Source organism: Anas platyrhynchos, chromosome 12, assembly GCF_047663525.1.
Source record: "Anas platyrhynchos isolate ZD024472 breed Pekin duck chromosome 12, IASCAAS_PekinDuck_T2T, whole genome shotgun sequence".
NCBI classification, from domain to species: domain Eukaryota; kingdom Metazoa; phylum Chordata; class Aves; order Anseriformes; family Anatidae; genus Anas; species Anas platyrhynchos.
This window is the reverse complement of record NC_092598.1, coordinates 19,237,082-19,253,820: the sequence shown is the minus strand read 5'-3', so window position 1 is coordinate 19,253,820 and position 16,739 is coordinate 19,237,082. Positions and strand designations below refer to the sequence as shown.

Below are 16,739 nucleotides of genomic sequence, written 5' to 3'. Positions count from 1 at the left end.
ATGGGTCTTTGGCAAAATAAAAAACTACAATGTCAACTGCAGAAGCACAGTGTCCTCTGCTGGGGAAAATTACATCCATTTCTTACCTGAACATAAGAAAAAAAAATATAATCTGTAACTCTCATAACCAAAACTGAGATAGACCAATCAATCATTGTTACAAAAATCCCATTTTTCACAGCCTATATAAAAAAAGTAGGAGACAGAAGACCATCCTGGAGATACTGCTTCAGTGACTTCTAGCAATTCAGACTTGATTAATAGCTCAATAGCTGTTACCTATATAATTCACCTTAAGTGATCTTAAAATACTTTACTTTTTCATGCATACTGTCATTACTGAAAATGACATATTCAACCATTTGTCAAAGCTAACTAAAAGGGCTCTAACAAATGCTCTTAATCTTTTTTCCTAATATCAGAACTTAGCTATAACGTGTGCCATCTGTAAATTCAGAACAGTACAAGGACTGCAGGATAGTCAGTAGGTCTCTGATTACTGGATGTGATCAATTCATTCACATGAAGAAGTTGTACCTTTCACTTCTAAGAAATTAAGATCTCATTCCTAAAATGGAGGCTTAAAAAATAATAATAATAATAATCTACACCTATCATGTGTGAAGTATCTCTTTTAACAGTCAACAGTGCAAGGAAGTAAACTTGTCAACAGGACACAGCCATTAGAATTGATTCTCCAATTTAAAGAGCAAATACACCATTTGAATATTAACTACAGCATTTCAAGGGAAAGAAAAGAACAAAGGCATAGAAAAATAGGAAATAAAATGATAGAAGCATCAACCACTAGTTCCCAGATAAAAAAATAATAGTTCTTGTATATAAATGAATTCAGAGACCATGCCCCTTATACATTGTTTCTGTATTTTAAGACAAGATGAAAATGAAATAAATCTTTTTTAAAAATATTCCTGTATATTTAAGCCAGGTGAAAGAGTTACATGTTTTGCTTTGTTAACCAACATAATCCTGAAGAAACCTCACAGCAATGGTATTATGAAGTGACATTATTTGTCTTCACAGACAAAATATATTGTGGCATACCACACTCATGACTGATGCTGGGCAAACATCTTATTTTTAGCTTGCACTATTATAAGCCCCAACATCCACAAATGTTAAAAATTGAATGCACATCCAGTGTAGAAATGAGTCTTAGTAAAATGGAATATGCACAGGACAGAACAGACCATGGCTTGTACCAATCTGAAACCCTGAAGAAGGTATTGTGGTTACACATGAGGTAAAAGAATGCAAAACAAATCACCTTATCATATATTGGTTGCACCCCTAAAAATGCTATCTGCGGTAAAAAAGGCAAGAGCAACCTTACCAGAACAGGATGGCAGTGTGTAAAATCTTCAACAATGTTACTAGTGACAATTTTTGGTCTTTTGGTTGCTGTTTATATACACCATATATATTAGGCTGGTTTAAAAAATGATAAAATTTTGACTTGTTGACTTAACAGAAATAACCCAGGTTTTAATTTCCACAAGTCCACTAAAAGAGCACCCAAAAAAAGAAGATATTTGCAAGATTTAACAAAATGGATGAGGTGGTGTAATATGTGTTTGGGCAGGGAGATGAATTTATCATATAGACACATTAGTCATTCAGTATTACAATGAAAAGTGTATGATTCTAAAATGTATTAGAATCCTCAAATAAAGATGATACACCATACCTACATATTATTATAATGTTTTTGCATGTTTGATTTACAGTTATGATTACCACTCCTCCATGTGCCCATTGCCCTGTTGTGCATGCCTTATTTTCATTTCTGCACATAACAACCCAATTTGTTTACACAGCTGTAATTATTATTTGCCTAAAGTTTCCAATCTCTATTTTCAGATGAATTTCTTTCATTCAGAATATAGCTTTCATGAAAAGGAGCCAACAACACCTTAACTGTCATGCACATTAAAGTCAGCCAGATACACAGCCAAAAATCAAGGATATATATGTGTGTGAGTATACAGGGTGAAAAACTCTCAGATAAGGATTCCTGAACTAAAACCAGATGTTATTTCTCTAATTAAATGGTAAATTTAAAGAAAATTGGAGGGAAAAATAATTCTATTTTTCTATGTCAATTCAACTAAGATAACCATATAGCAGTTAAATTAGCCCAGCAAGGTACAGCTGTGAGCAGTTATAAAACATTTATCAGAATTGCACTCATGCTTAAGACTAACTTAACTGGATTGTACAGTAGCCAGTAGTTACTATACAGTAGATTATTGTCTTTATTGTCTTTAAATATACATGTACAATAGTCTTTAATGTCTTTATACAATTGTCTTTATTGTCTTTAAATATACACTAGTCCACTGTTCCTATGCGCTGCTCTGAAGTCATCAGATCAGCATGTGTGTGCACAAGTCTATATACATATAAACATATACACACACATGCACATGTAAATACATATACACAACAAAGCACATACTAACATGCAGTAGGAGTTGGATCTTATAAGCATTTCACTTGTCTCCTCATCTCTTTTAAAAGCCAACTGCCTTGCAATGGTTTTCCTCTTTTTTTCTTGCACAGAACCTTTATACCCATCCCTGCTGTCACTCACCACACACTCCCAGGGAAGGTAAGCAAAAGAATAATGCCTTTGGCCTACATGGTGTTCCTGTAGCAATGCTCAGGAACTATTTCATTCCAACATCTCACTGGATCTCTAATGTCACATTATCTTAAGCCATCAAAGTCTAGAACTACCTATAATTGTTCAGTTAGTACACCAATATATTCATTTTATGGAAGGAGGAATAGAGTTGACGGAGAACAAGATTGTGTTGAACAAATGATAAAGGGGGTTGCTGTTTCATCTGGAATGGATTCCACAGATGTTTTATGTTTCTTAGTCCACTAATGGAGTAAGAGTGTCATCACTCCTGTCTGCTGATAAAACTAAGGAAAAGCTACCACAATTATTTAGTTGAAGTCAAAGCACTGCTAGTGTGATCCCCTAAGGCTGCTTTCTGAAACTGGAAATAAATGATTTTTCCTCTTTGTTTGCCATGCCAAGAAAAGATAATGCAGCTCATTCAGTTAACATTTGTCACTGAAGCACATTATCCCTCCAGGAATAATACGTGGGAGTAGCACAGACCTAGTGTTTCAAATTAATCAAAAATAGGATTAATCGTGCAAGAAACAGAAGAAAAATACAATTTAAAAATAAAGTTAGAGCAGTAGCAAAGTATAATTAAAACATACTTCCTAGCTACTATTTCTGTTGCCACCTGAAGCTTGATTTCACCAGTTACCTTCCTCTGATTTTTAATTCCTCAGCCATAGCATGGACAAGATTTACTGTATGCTGATCTGAATGACTTTAGAGCAGCATATGCAGAGTGCCAGGGAGCAGTGCTTAGGCAGGGAAAGGTAAGAATTGGGCAGGAGGACAAAGAGAGCAATTTTTCAGATAAGTAAAGACAATGAAAACACTTTTTGACTGTTTTTGACTGCATTGTCAGAGCAACTGGTTGGCATCAGGGAGGATAGAAATTTACTAGCCAAACTTCAATAAAAACTCTCACATGGTGGATAGGATTCAAAAATGAATATTACAATTTTGTAAACATAGCCAACAATGCACTTCTGTTTGTATCTATGTGTCTTTTATTAGGCAGCTTTTTCATCTACAACAACCATTAAAACCAACTATTAAAGTAAACTGAATTTGGTACCTAACCTTTGAATCACTGTGTCACAAAGCGTTTAACAGTATTTAATCTTTTAATCTAATTTTAACAGTATTTAATCTTTTTGCTCTCAAAAGTAATTTAATAATATTTTCTTATGATTGTTTATTTTCAGGTTTTTAAATTTCTATGTTTATATTTTATAATGTGCATAAAACAGTGGTGTACATATACACATATTGTGGGTGAATGCTCGGAATTTATTGATTTTTACTAATGGGATGCACAAATCAAAAAGGCTTGATAACCATTGCAATCACACAGTCGGTACGATCCATTCAATCTGAGTGCACTTCAATGTAAATTCAAAATTTATTTATACTAAAGTAAAAGAAAAGCCCAGTTTCGTAGTATACTCATACTTATACACTAGACTGCAAGTATATTAAGATGTAAGAGCAAAATCAAAAATTCTAAATAAAGCTCCAGTTACTAGAAGGCATCCAGATTTATTTATTTTTTTTAACTAGATTTAGTAAATTATCGTTCATGCATAGCACAAAATTTAGGATGACAAAAATCGTATTCTAAACCTGGACAGCTTAGTTATTTAAATAAAGCCTCCCAGCACAAGGATCCAATCCCAACACCAAAAAAAAAAAAAAAAAATCATGCTTTATTTTCAAGGAGGCATAGCTTAATGTCAAGAATTTTTAAGTCTAGGCTAAATGTGCCCTTTTGTATAAACATCCCAATGAGGTCGGTATTAAATGAAAGGCACACCAGATTGCTCCAAAAAGTTTCCAAAAGGCACTGTTTAATGGCAACCGTGCAAACATTTAGCAAGACAAACTCCAGGAGCAAATTCAGCAGACTCTCTGAAAGAGGGACCACAACCACTGGCTTGAATCAAACTACTGCTTACAGTTCATCACAAAACACTTATAACCTTACCTTTAAAAACAGCTTCATTAAGAAAGAAAAAAAGTAAAGTGTACTGAACAAAATATAAAACTATATTTGTAATTTAATAAAAAGAAATAACAATGTATGTAAATCTTTCTAGATTGGGGAAGAAGGGATGTGAATCTTTAAGCATTGATTAGCTAGTTATTGACATCACTGGAAATTGGTTTTTGGTGGTGGTGGTGTTTTTGTTTTTTAGGTCTGACAAATTTTGAAGTTTAAAAACAAAATTAAAATACCTAACGTCTTTACCTTTTCTATGAAATTTCCATTCTGGCAAATCAAAATCTTTCAATTATGGAGTTAATACTATTTTTAGTCTGGTTTCTTCTTTCACACATACTAAAAATACCATTAGGTGAAGAGAAAATATAAATTGTGAGGGTTCTAAGTACCTTTCATTGCCTATTTGCACTTTTTTTTTTTTTTTAATTAAACCAGAATATTTTTTTTTGTGGAAAACATACACTGCCCAATTTTTAAACTTCATATCTACAATATTATCAACAAATTCATTCATTTTGTAATGTCCCTACAGCATATTTTATACTATAAAATGTTTAATATATTTTGTTTATAATATCTGAGTTTCTAGAATTCATTACTGTTCACAGATGCATCATAACTGGCCTTTTCCAGTTTATTAATGATGTCATGACTAATTATAATGCTTAATAGGCTATCTCAGGTAGAATTCCAAGAATACATTCACAAAACTGTGTTTAATGTGTGAAGAGGGAAATGTTAATGGAGAGATGAAAACAAAATATGAATCAAAAATGGAGACTGAAGACAGGAGATTCAAAGATAAAGAAGTGTCTGAAGAGAGAACTGACTTCTCATTCAAATGGCTCAGCTGCCCTTTCATTAGTAATTAGAATAGTTTCCTTTATCATATGCTTATTCGGATGAAGAAATTGATCTGTTTCCTGTATTTTTTAAATAACCCAGTCATTAATGTGGTCAAATGTGCTTGCCTAGTCCAAATGGATCCATCTAGACCCACTTTTAAGGACTATGGAGTGTTTCTTTTTCCTCATCACAACCCAAAAGTAAGAAACCAATACTTTTGCAGTAAATTTTGTGGAAAGTTTTTCATGTTATTAGATATACACATCAACACCAGGACAGCCATTTTATTCAGGAATTTACAAGAGAAACCTAATTTGTAACTTGTGTATTGCATCATTAATAACATGAACTTCAGTATTTTGTATGGCACACAACTGCTTAGTGAGATTATTGCTCATAATTTTGTGTCTGTCTCTCAATCTGTCTTTATCATGAGATTAAGTAAACTAGGCAAATTAGCACATTCTGAGGGCACGTGCATTTCTGCATGTATTCACATCTGCCCACCTGTGCATCTGAAATCTCTGAATTTATCTGCCAAGTTCAATCAACAATAACTGGATTGGCATCTCAAAGTTAATTACGTTCTTAGATGCTTTATTAAAGCCTGCAATATGAATCCAACTCTCATCATATACCAGAGAAAGGGTTATGAACATCCCAAACACAAGAAAAACTTTAATCTGCATTTGCCGATTTGCCTTTTTAGATAAGAGAATCTAACCATAGATTGTAAACAAGTCTAATTTCTCCCACTGCTTTCATAATTAACTGCTTGTGAAAAAGGTAATAAGGTTTATTTTTTATTCTAACGCAGAACAGGAATGTCAGAACACTAACATAATCTGAAAAGCATCGGATTTTTTTTAAGGCCTTGCAAGTCTGAAATCAGTTGGTTTTTAGATGTCTGGAAATGAGTGCTTAACAGCAAGCACTATGAATTCATAGTTATGAAACTTGTGATCTACATTCTTAAATTCTTCCAGTGTTTGCACATTTAAACTAGAAATGGCAAATGAGAAACTATACATGTCCAAAGTTGTCTTTGTTATAAATAAAACTGAAAACAAAATAGTTTAAAACAAATCAACAACAACAACAACAATCAACTAAACCCTTGGATAAGCAGTGGAAATGGGAAAAGGCTAAAATAAGCCAGGGACCTTTAATGAGAGAATTAAGAGTGTCAAGGAAAAATAAACTGTCAAAACAGCAAAGAAAAATATTCAACTTTCCCTTTAATTTTTTTCTAGATTTGTAATTGGAAAGCACTGTTCAATATTGAACAATTTGTATTCAAATTTTACTTTCAAAAAATGTGTTATTTCAATTAGGAAAGCTACAGTTAAAGGCAAAACAACTTAAGATCACCGAAGGATAGAAAGTGACATAGTAAATGCAATAAAAATTGTTGTAATAAAATTTTGGTGAAGTCTCATCCTTCCCTCAAGCACCACAGATTAAGAATAACCATTACTCTGCATTTTGATAGAAGCAGCCATCATTAATCGACTATTAATTTTCTTTTTCAGCAATAATGAATCAAGAGAATCCGATTAAGAGAACCTTGTCATATGCTTCCAGTGGTAAGACTTATTTTACAGAACTGTCCAATGACATAACACCCAGAACTGCCAAACTCTTCTTACACATCTCTCAGTGTACTACTCAAATCATATATGTCCTAAATGAACCATTCTTATGCTGCCTTTAGTTTAGACATCTGATCACAAAGGGGTTTAAAAAGTTACCTTCTTCTGAAATGTTACTGTGTTTTGAGAGATCTCTCACATCATTCTAGAGTTTGATCAACTTCCTATTAACTTAAGAAGGAACTGATAAGGCTTGCATCTGTACACATGTTCTCTGAGTATGTGACAGGATTTTGTCTTTAGTTTTAGAAAGCTTAAAACAGTAAGATTATTTGATAGCTTCAGCTGTCAAGCTTAATAAAAACACACTTAAATGAAAACAAGAGTCTCTGGGGTTTGTGTTTTATTTGAACTAGCTCTCTTTCATTAGCAAAGCTAAAACTAAGGGAACGCTGCTATCCAACTAGAATCCCAGTTTATGTATAAATAGTCTTAGCAGCTCCTAGCAGAGGTGACATTGCCAGAAGAGCTGTGTCATGCTCTTCGCATTGTACCTGCACGATCTTGTCAATGTGTGATTGATTCACAGCAGAACTGAGAAATCTAAGAGCATTATGGTTTAAATCTGCTGTTTCTGCCTTTGGCTTCTACATCAGGATGATTCATTTTCTGAATAGCAATTCTGCTTCCTGAACAAAAAACAATACCACTTTTTCCAGCACTAACTACAGATATAGTCATTAAAATTTTGTCAATTTTACTTTGTATTATGTTAATTCCTTAAAGTCTATAATTTCTGTCATCTTTAAACAGATGTTAAATGTAGGGGTTTAAAGAAAGGCTTCTCTATTTTTATTTTTTTGTTGTTTTCTCTTTTTATAGGGAGACTCTGGATGTCTAAATGAACCTCCAACTTATCCTTTTACAATTACAGAAGTTCATGACATATCAGAATCAAGTATTATTGAACAGGTACTGATATAACAGAAATAAGTCAAAGAAACATTTTTATCACCATGTTTCAGCTATGGGGTAATTAATCAAAATGCCACAATGTCAACAAAATGTAAGTCCATACTCAAAGATATATGGCAAGGTCACTAAGACAAACATCGAGATCTTAAGGTAGCTTAAATTTAACTAGCAATTTTGATCAGTCCAGGACCACCAAGACTTATAGAGCTTTTGGTTCAAAAAGATTCTCTCAGTAATACCAGTGCAAATCTATACAATTTACTAACTGTGTTCAGTTAATCTGGAATCATACACATTTAAGAAGCCAAAATATTGACTAGGTTTGAACAGAATTATCTAGGAGAAATATAATGTAGAGTCACACTTACAAGAAAGTAGTTTCTGTCTTGTCTAGTTTCTTCAATAAAATTGCTTGTTCAGGATTTTATGTGGCCAGTTCTTCTCCCCACTCAGTTCACTTATTCTTCTAGAATAAAATAAGATGTGAAATACTACATCAAGGGGTTAAAAAACACATGGAGAAGAATAAAACAAAACAAAATACTAAAAAGTGCATACTGGAAAACATAGTGCAATAGAGACTAGTATCTTTGTTGTAGTCTCTTTTACTACAGGGTAAGTTATTTAAATTTACCAACCAGAGATCTAAACAGTGTTAGTATAAGCACGTATTTTCAAAATGAGCGTGTAGAAACTCATATGACTTCTCCTAAAAAGAAACTAACATATATTTCCCTTTAAGATCTAGATAAAAACTCCTATTAAGCTTTAAAATTGTTTCCGGAGTACATTTAGCTTTCCCAGCCTCTGAAACATAATACATTCTTTAAAGGGTAATTATTGGAATTCACATTCTCAACCCTATTCATAAGAATGATCACAATGCCCAAATATCTTCTAAGTTTTCCTTTAAAAAGGAAAAAAACCTTGTAGTAAATCACACTTCAGTTATCTGAAAACAGTTAAACTAATAATTTTGTATGGATATTGAAAGGTAAATGTCCATAGGAACAGCTATACTAAAAGTTAGGGCCTGTGAATAGGTACACTGTACTTTCAGAAGACTTTATAATGTAAGTATCTCTTGACATTTTCATTGTTGGAATAAATGACTACAAGACAAGGGCTTTTGAGAGGCTGCTGATTAAACTGCCCTTTATTGTTAAAAGCATAATTAAGTAATACTTGAATTTACAATTCTCTTCAGGGAGTCCCCACTCCTAAAGAAATTAGAAAATGGTTCAGCCTCAAAGTCATCTAGTTAATACTTTTTAATTATCACAGCTAGCCTGTGTAGCATTCACATTTGCAAGGTTTCACTTTATTTAAAGAAATTAAAGTGCAAATCTAATCATCAAACTCTCCTGTTATGCATTGTCCAAAGTCTTTTAAACAAAATATAATTTTAAAGCAGTGTGGAGTTATAAATAGCCTGCTGTTTGGAATAGTCTGTCAGTCTGTACCCAATTATATATGTTTGGCTAACAGCTCTCTAATTAGCACCCACTTCTTATTCTGTAGCTCCTAAAATGTTTACATTTGAAGTCACAAATTGCTGTCTAATTATGTCAGCTACCTTGTTTTACATAAAAAATAAATATCTGTCCATGCTACAAAAGCAAAAGATGCTGTCATCACTGGGTTACTAGAAGATATCCCATTGATATCTCAAGCCTTAGAAAATAGCATTTAATTAAAACACTTATAAAAAAAAAAAAAAAAAAAAAAAAAAAAAAAAAAAAAACAGTAGCAACTTTACTGCATCAAATAAAAACAGTTTCAGTAAGAGAGACCATTGTTTCTGAAATTTATTCTACTTGGTAAACCAAAGTGGAATGAACTGCTCCCTTAACTCTGTTGAACTTTCAAAATGTGCATGTTGTCACATTTCCATCTACACCCTCTGGGAATTTGCCAGGAAGGAATGCTGATGAGCAGTGAGAGATGCAAAATGAAGTGAAGACTGGCAAAGAGTAGGATGAAGGTAAAGTGGGACACTTCAAGGGCTGTGTGCACACCTGTCGTGGTTCCGCTCGAGTGGGCAGCCGAGCTCCACCACAGCCGCTCTCTCACTCCCCCTCCTCAAAGAGGAATGGGGAGAAAATATGTGAAAGGGGCTCAAGGATTGAGATAAGGACGAGAAAATCACGCAATAATTAGTGTAACGGGCAAACCAGACTCAGCATAAGAAGACAGATAGTAAGATTTATTGCTCATTACTAACAAGCTAGAGAAGTGAGAAACAAAGGAAAGAAACCAAAAGCGCCTCCCCCCATCCACCCTCTTCCACCTCCTCCCCCCGAGCGGCACAGGGGAACGGGGGAATGGGGTTATGGTCAGTCTACAGCACTTCTTCTCTGCCGCTCCTTCTCGGTCACTCTCGTCCCCTGTGCTGTGGGGTCCCACCCACGGGATGCAGTCCTTGACGAACTGATCCGGCGTGGGCTTCCCACAGGCAGCAGCTCTTCCAGAACTGCTCCAGATATGGGTCCGTACCACGGGGTCCATCCCTCAGGAGAAAACTGCTCCAACCTGGCTCCCCTACGGGCAGCAGCTCCTGCCAGATCACCTGCTCCTGCGTGGGCTCCTCTCCACGGGCTACAGGTCCGGCCCGGAATCTGCTCCGGCAGGGGTCTTCCACAGGCGGCAGCCTCCATCAGTGCAGGGCCACCTGCTCCACCGTGGTCTCCTCCACGGGCTGCAGCGTGGAACCCTGCTCCACCGTGGTACTCCATGGGCTGCAGGGGGACATCCTGCTTCACCATGGTCCTCACCACAGGCCGCAGGGGACTTCTGCTCCGGCGCCTGGAGCACCTCTCCCCCTCCTTCTACACTGACCTTGGCACCTGCAAGGCTGTTTCTCACTCCCTTGACTCTCCCGGCTGCTGTGTGGCGCAGCAGTTTTTTCCCTGTCTTAAATATGCTCTCACAGAGGCGCAAAACAACATCGCTTATTGGCTCAGATCTGGAAAACAATGGGGCCCTTCCCAAACATGGGGCGGCTTCTAGATCTTTCTCACAGAAACCACCCCTATGGCCCCCTGCTACCAAAGCCTTGCCACGTAAACCCACTACATTCCACCCCTCGCCTCTGTGAAAAGCATATTTAAGATTACTCACAATATACTCTTACTTTACAATTATCACAACAACTTTCACAAATTTCACTTAAATCAAAAAGAAAACAAAATTCACCACACCAAAATAAACATAACATCATCACAGCACCGACAAGGTGGACATTTTACACACACACCACCCCTCGTCCCTTCACCACACTAACATCTCACAGTTACTGCTTTCTTAAATTCTTCACAACTTGTACATTCTTAACAATCATCTTGCGCATATTTTGCCCGTTACTTCTACCAACTATCATCCTTATCTCAAATTCCTCGAGCCCCACGTTGGGCGCCAAAAAGGACTGTCGTGGTTCCGCTCGAGTGGGCAGCCGAGCTCCACCACAGCCGCTCTCTCACTCCCCCTCCTCAAAGAGGAATGGGGAGAAAATATGTGAAAGGGGCTCAAGGATTGAGATAAGGACGAGAAAATCACGCAATAATTAGTGTAACGGGCAAACCAGACTCAGCATAAGAAGACAGATAGTAAGATTTATTGCTCATTACTAACAAGCTAGAGAAGTGAGAAACAAAGGAAAGAAACCAAAAGCGCCTCCCCCCATCCACCCTCTTCCACCTCCTCCCCCCGAGCGGCACAGGGGAACGGGGGAATGGGGTTATGGTCAGTCTACAGCACTTCTTCTCTGCCGCTCCTTCTCGGTCACTCTCGTCCCCTGTGCTGTGGGGTCCCACCCACGGGATGCAGTCCTTGACGAACTGATCCGGCGTGGGCTTCCCACAGGCAGCAGCTCTTCCAGAACTGCTCCAGATATGGGTCCGTACCACGGGGTCCATCCCTCAGGAGAAAACTGCTCCAACCTGGCTCCCCTACGGGCAGCAGCTCCTGCCAGATCACCTGCTCCTGCGTGGGCTCCTCTCCACGGGCTACAGGTCCGGCCCGGAATCTGCTCCGGCAGGGGTCTTCCACAGGCGGCAGCCTCCATCAGTGCAGGGCCACCTGCTCCACCGTGGTCTCCTCCACGGGCTGCAGCGTGGAACCCTGCTCCACCGTGGTACTCCATGGGCTGCAGGGGGACATCCTGCTTCACCATGGTCCTCACCACAGGCCGCAGGGGACTTCTGCTCCGGCGCCTGGAGCACCTCTCCCCCTCCTTCTACACTGACCTTGGCACCTGCAAGGCTGTTTCTCACTCCCTTGACTCTCCCGGCTGCTGTGTGGCGCAGCAGTTTTTTCCCTGTCTTAAATATGCTCTCACAGAGGCGCAAAACAACATCGCTTATTGGCTCAGATCTGGAAAACAATGGGGCCCTTCCCAAACATGGGGCGGCTTCTAGATCTTTCTCACAGAAACCACCCCTATGGCCCCCTGCTACCAAAGCCTTGCCACGTAAACCCACTACAACACCCCAGCAGCTGCCCCATGCCAGAGAAGAGCCAGCTCCAGCTGCTTCAAAAGAGACCTGCTGCTGGCCAGAGCTAAGCCAATGACACTGCTTGGGCCTGTGGGAGAGCAGATTGAAAGACGAGAGAACAAAACTGCTGTGCTACAGCAGCTGGGAGAGGAGTGAGAAAATGAGAACTGCCTGTTAACTGAATAACACTGCCTGTTAACACTTCCTAGAATAAGATGCTATTTCAGACACTTTCAGTAACATAACCCCAGTATTTTTGGTAAGAGATGCATTAAAGATACATGAATATCCCCATCCCATGTCCTTAGGGACTGGCACTGAAAAGTTAAGAAGCCATCCAGACTTGTTCTGCATTTTCTTTACAAAACAGTTGACCTCTGCTTGTGAATTATTCTCCCTCTCTCTCAAGAAAAAAAAAAAAAAAAATATATATATATATATATATATATATATACAAAAAGCAACAACCACACAAACATGAAATAGAAGTTCCAATTTCCTCCAGGCCCGAAACTATTTCTTCTATATATTCTCGCATTCTTAATTATTAATTTGCTCTCTCATCTGACCTGTTTGGTGAGCTCTTCTCACAAGTACTAATGTATTTTTCAGGCTGCAATTTCTAACTTATAGATGATCCTTCACTATATTAAAAATCTACTCCCTAAACACTTCCCTATCACTAAGAAAATTAGCTGTCACAGATAATTAGGTTAATTTAGCTTAATGTTCAGATGAAATGTGCACATTATTAATGAAAGCAAACATATGGAGCAGGTGACCTTGCTTCTGCCAAACAGTGTACTTCATACATTCAGCATTTGGTAGGCATGGCCTTTACATACAGTTAATTGGCCAACTCAATTACACTGAATGATGGAACATTTCTGTTGATGCTAAATTTATTAGGGCCAAAAATGTTCCCAGAGGAAATGTTACCAAAGTCACAAAATTTATAGTAGATACTAGAAACTTTATAAAACAAAGATTATATTGCAATTAACGCAGCACTAAATTTGAAGCACATTAATCCTCTTTTTTAAAATAATATTGCCATAGCTCTCTTCCAGAACCTGAAATTCCATGAGCAAATCAGAATGATACAAAAACAGAACACTGACAATTCAGGCTCAGACCCATCAACCTGGGGCTTCAACCAATCACCAATTGTTTTTGTTTTTTGTTTGTTTGTTTGTTTTTGTTTTGTTTTGTTTTTCCCTAGATTTGTAGGGAAGCTACACAATTATGAAATTTTAAAACCATGATCTCGTTAATTAATTTTTTTTCCTTCCTGCTTTGCACTTGCAATTGTCAATTCTCCCTGCTCTTGTGCTAGGTCTCAGTGACACATATATGTGCCACATCAAGGAGGCAGCCTTAGAACTTCAAAGTCATAAAAGAAGTGAAATTAAGAAGTTTCTCTGATGCTTGTTAACACAGAGGTGCCTATCTGGAGTGAACAGGGTATGTGCACAGGCTTTGCACAAAGCCTCCAGAGTCACAAGCAAAAACTGCAGATATTCTTAGAGAGTTTCCCAGTGAATCTTTAGACAATACTGTGGTTAGTGCTGTTGCTGTTAAAAGCCATTTTAACCACCATTATTGTTTCTATAATGAAAAGTTTTGTTTCGATAACTGTGTTCCATAATCAATATGTGGCAAGTAAAATTTGCAAGCTTACATGTATTTTCATTTTAATGAAGAGTCATTCCAATTTGCATTCAAATTGATTTTTTTGGTAAATATTTTTTTTTAGATTAACTGTGAATAATTTTTAATCTCATTACTATCAACAGAATTCAATACTTGAGGGAGGAAAATTATGCACTTCATCTGGCTAAAAAGAAAACTTCGTTTAGTTTATGGTTTATTAAATTTTACTTGAATCCAGAGCAATCACAGCTGAGTTCAATGAATTGTTAATTCCCAGCATTAGAGGCCTGCAAGTTGATGAAATATATTAATACTTAGTGAAACTTCACTTGTTTTTGCCACCCAAAAAATTCTTTAGCTACCTGCCTAGAGTAGCTCTTATCTTCTGGTTGAAATCTGTTTGTTTGTAAAGCAAGACACTTCACTGTTGCAACTAATGTGTCTAAGGCAAGGCCAATCAGAAAGAACTGCCAGCTCCACACTGGAGAAATCTCAGGGCTAATGCGAGCGGACTTGCAGGCATTAAATGTTTGTTTGTTTTTCTGGGTTCACTAACTTCATAATGTAGCTCCAGTTCACACTTGGCTCCTTATACCACCAAAAGACAATTTGTTAAAGATCTCTAGGCTGTGTGGATTCTCAACACATTTCCTTCAACTTTTTAAGCGTAAATAGAAAAATGACACACTGCTTCTTCAATATTTTTACTCCAATTACAAGTTTTCCTATGAGAGACAGGCATGTTGAACTTTTTAACATTAGATTGGTTTTATGCTTCATCTCATTAGAATTCTGTAATGCAATATTGGCTTTGATGTGTTCAGTTGGACCTGAAGAAAAAGAAACAAAAACAAAAGATCATGCTAACTAAGGAGCTGCATTCGTACTGGGAACATGACACACACAGTAGCTGCGGTTACCAGAAACTGTTAGAACTTTAGATAAATTTACTTCAGTTACACTTAGCTCCTTATTTTCTGCTTTAATTGGAAATTTTAAACTATTTTCTTGTTTTTATTTTGCAACCAGAGGCAATTTAAATCTGCTTTCTTGATTGACACTTCAGTGTGAAGCAGGGAAAAAATCAGAGAAGGATGTGTTAAAGCACTATGAAATCAGCATTTAACTCATGATCATGGAAGATGGACCTTGAACATTTCCTTTTGCTATGGGCATCGCAGAATTTTTTCTTAACTCTTACTTTTAAATGAGACTTGTGTTTCACATAAACCATTGTTTGCCTTTTTTTTGTTGTTTTAAACAGTGAAAAAACTGCTAAAAAACTGCTTTCATCAGCGCCTGCTTAGCAATATTCAGACATGATCACATCAAACCATTCTTCCCAGTCCCATATGTCTACAAAAATGAAAGTTCTACAATACCTTGGCCACATGAATTATTCTCTATAGACTCTCTATAATTCCAACTACAACTATTACTACAGAAAACCTAATTAGTAATTTTAAAATATATTTAACCACATAGGCTTATACTGTAACCTCTTAAGAAACTAACAATAAGCTTTACCTTCTCTTTGTTGAACAAAAAGAGCAGTTTAATATGATATATTTAAGTGTGTTCAGATCTATGTTGAAAGGGACTGTCAAGGTGGCATTATTACATTCTGTGGGTGAAGAGTCCTAATTTGAGTAGTTATTCTTTATAAATTTCTTTTCAGCTTCATTTCAGACTCTTACCTAACCTATGAATCACTGTGCTGAGCAGATTTCCTAAAATCAGGAAAAGTCCAGTGTACAGAGCAAAAGACTCCAAGAGACCTCAATGAAGGTGCTAGTTAATGAGAGTGAGTGAGAGGGGATCGTTAAAACTCTTCTCTCACTGGTTCACAGCTGGGGTACAGGCTGTGGAAAAGGAAGGGTTGGCAAGAAATGCCACCATGTTGTTTTCTAATGATCATGGAAAGCTAGTGGTCAGAGGCCACTCTTGTAAACAGAACTGGCACTGGGACATGAATCAAACAGTGGGTGAAGACACCTGATGCTCATGTTCCTATGACTGGTGCAGGTGCAAGTGTATATAAGGAATCCACTTGTGTTCCATCTTTGCAGACTCCTTGTAGAATCGCTTGTGGTGGTAGGACTTTGTCCAAGGCAACATTCAAAAAATTTCTGCATATTTAATCATTTATTTTGTCTCAAGGGGTACAATAAAAATTGCCCAACACGAACTACTGTTCCTTAGTTTCAAAGTACATAAAGAAGGAAAATCACTTTCACAAGGAAGCTGGCTTTAAGGACAAATGAAATTTTGCTTAGAAATAATCACATGTACATAGATACTAACTTATCTGCTATACATCATAAGTCACGTAAGAGAAATAATGGTGGACTGTGAGAGAGTCTGACTTGGAATGTCCAGAATCCTACTCCATTAAAATGTTTGCCTTTCCTCTGACACCTCACTGTGTTTCATCTGTTACTTTAGAAGCATGGATTACTTCCCTCACAACATGTAGAAGAGGGAAAAGAAAATGAATAAATAAATAAATAAATTTCTTG

At 37.0% G+C, this 16,739-nt stretch overlaps 1 long non-coding RNA gene across 1 annotated transcript in view; it reads right to left on the bottom strand.

Moving 5' to 3' along the window:
• LOC101804338 (uncharacterized) overlaps positions 1-16,739 on the bottom strand; it is a 350,024-nt gene that overhangs the window by 282,021 nt on the left and 51,264 nt on the right. Inside the window, exon 3 of the long non-coding RNA XR_011812257.1 lies at positions 8,443-8,540. This is a non-coding gene — a long non-coding RNA (uncharacterized lncRNA). The remainder of the gene's footprint in view (positions 1-8,442; positions 8,541-16,739) is intronic.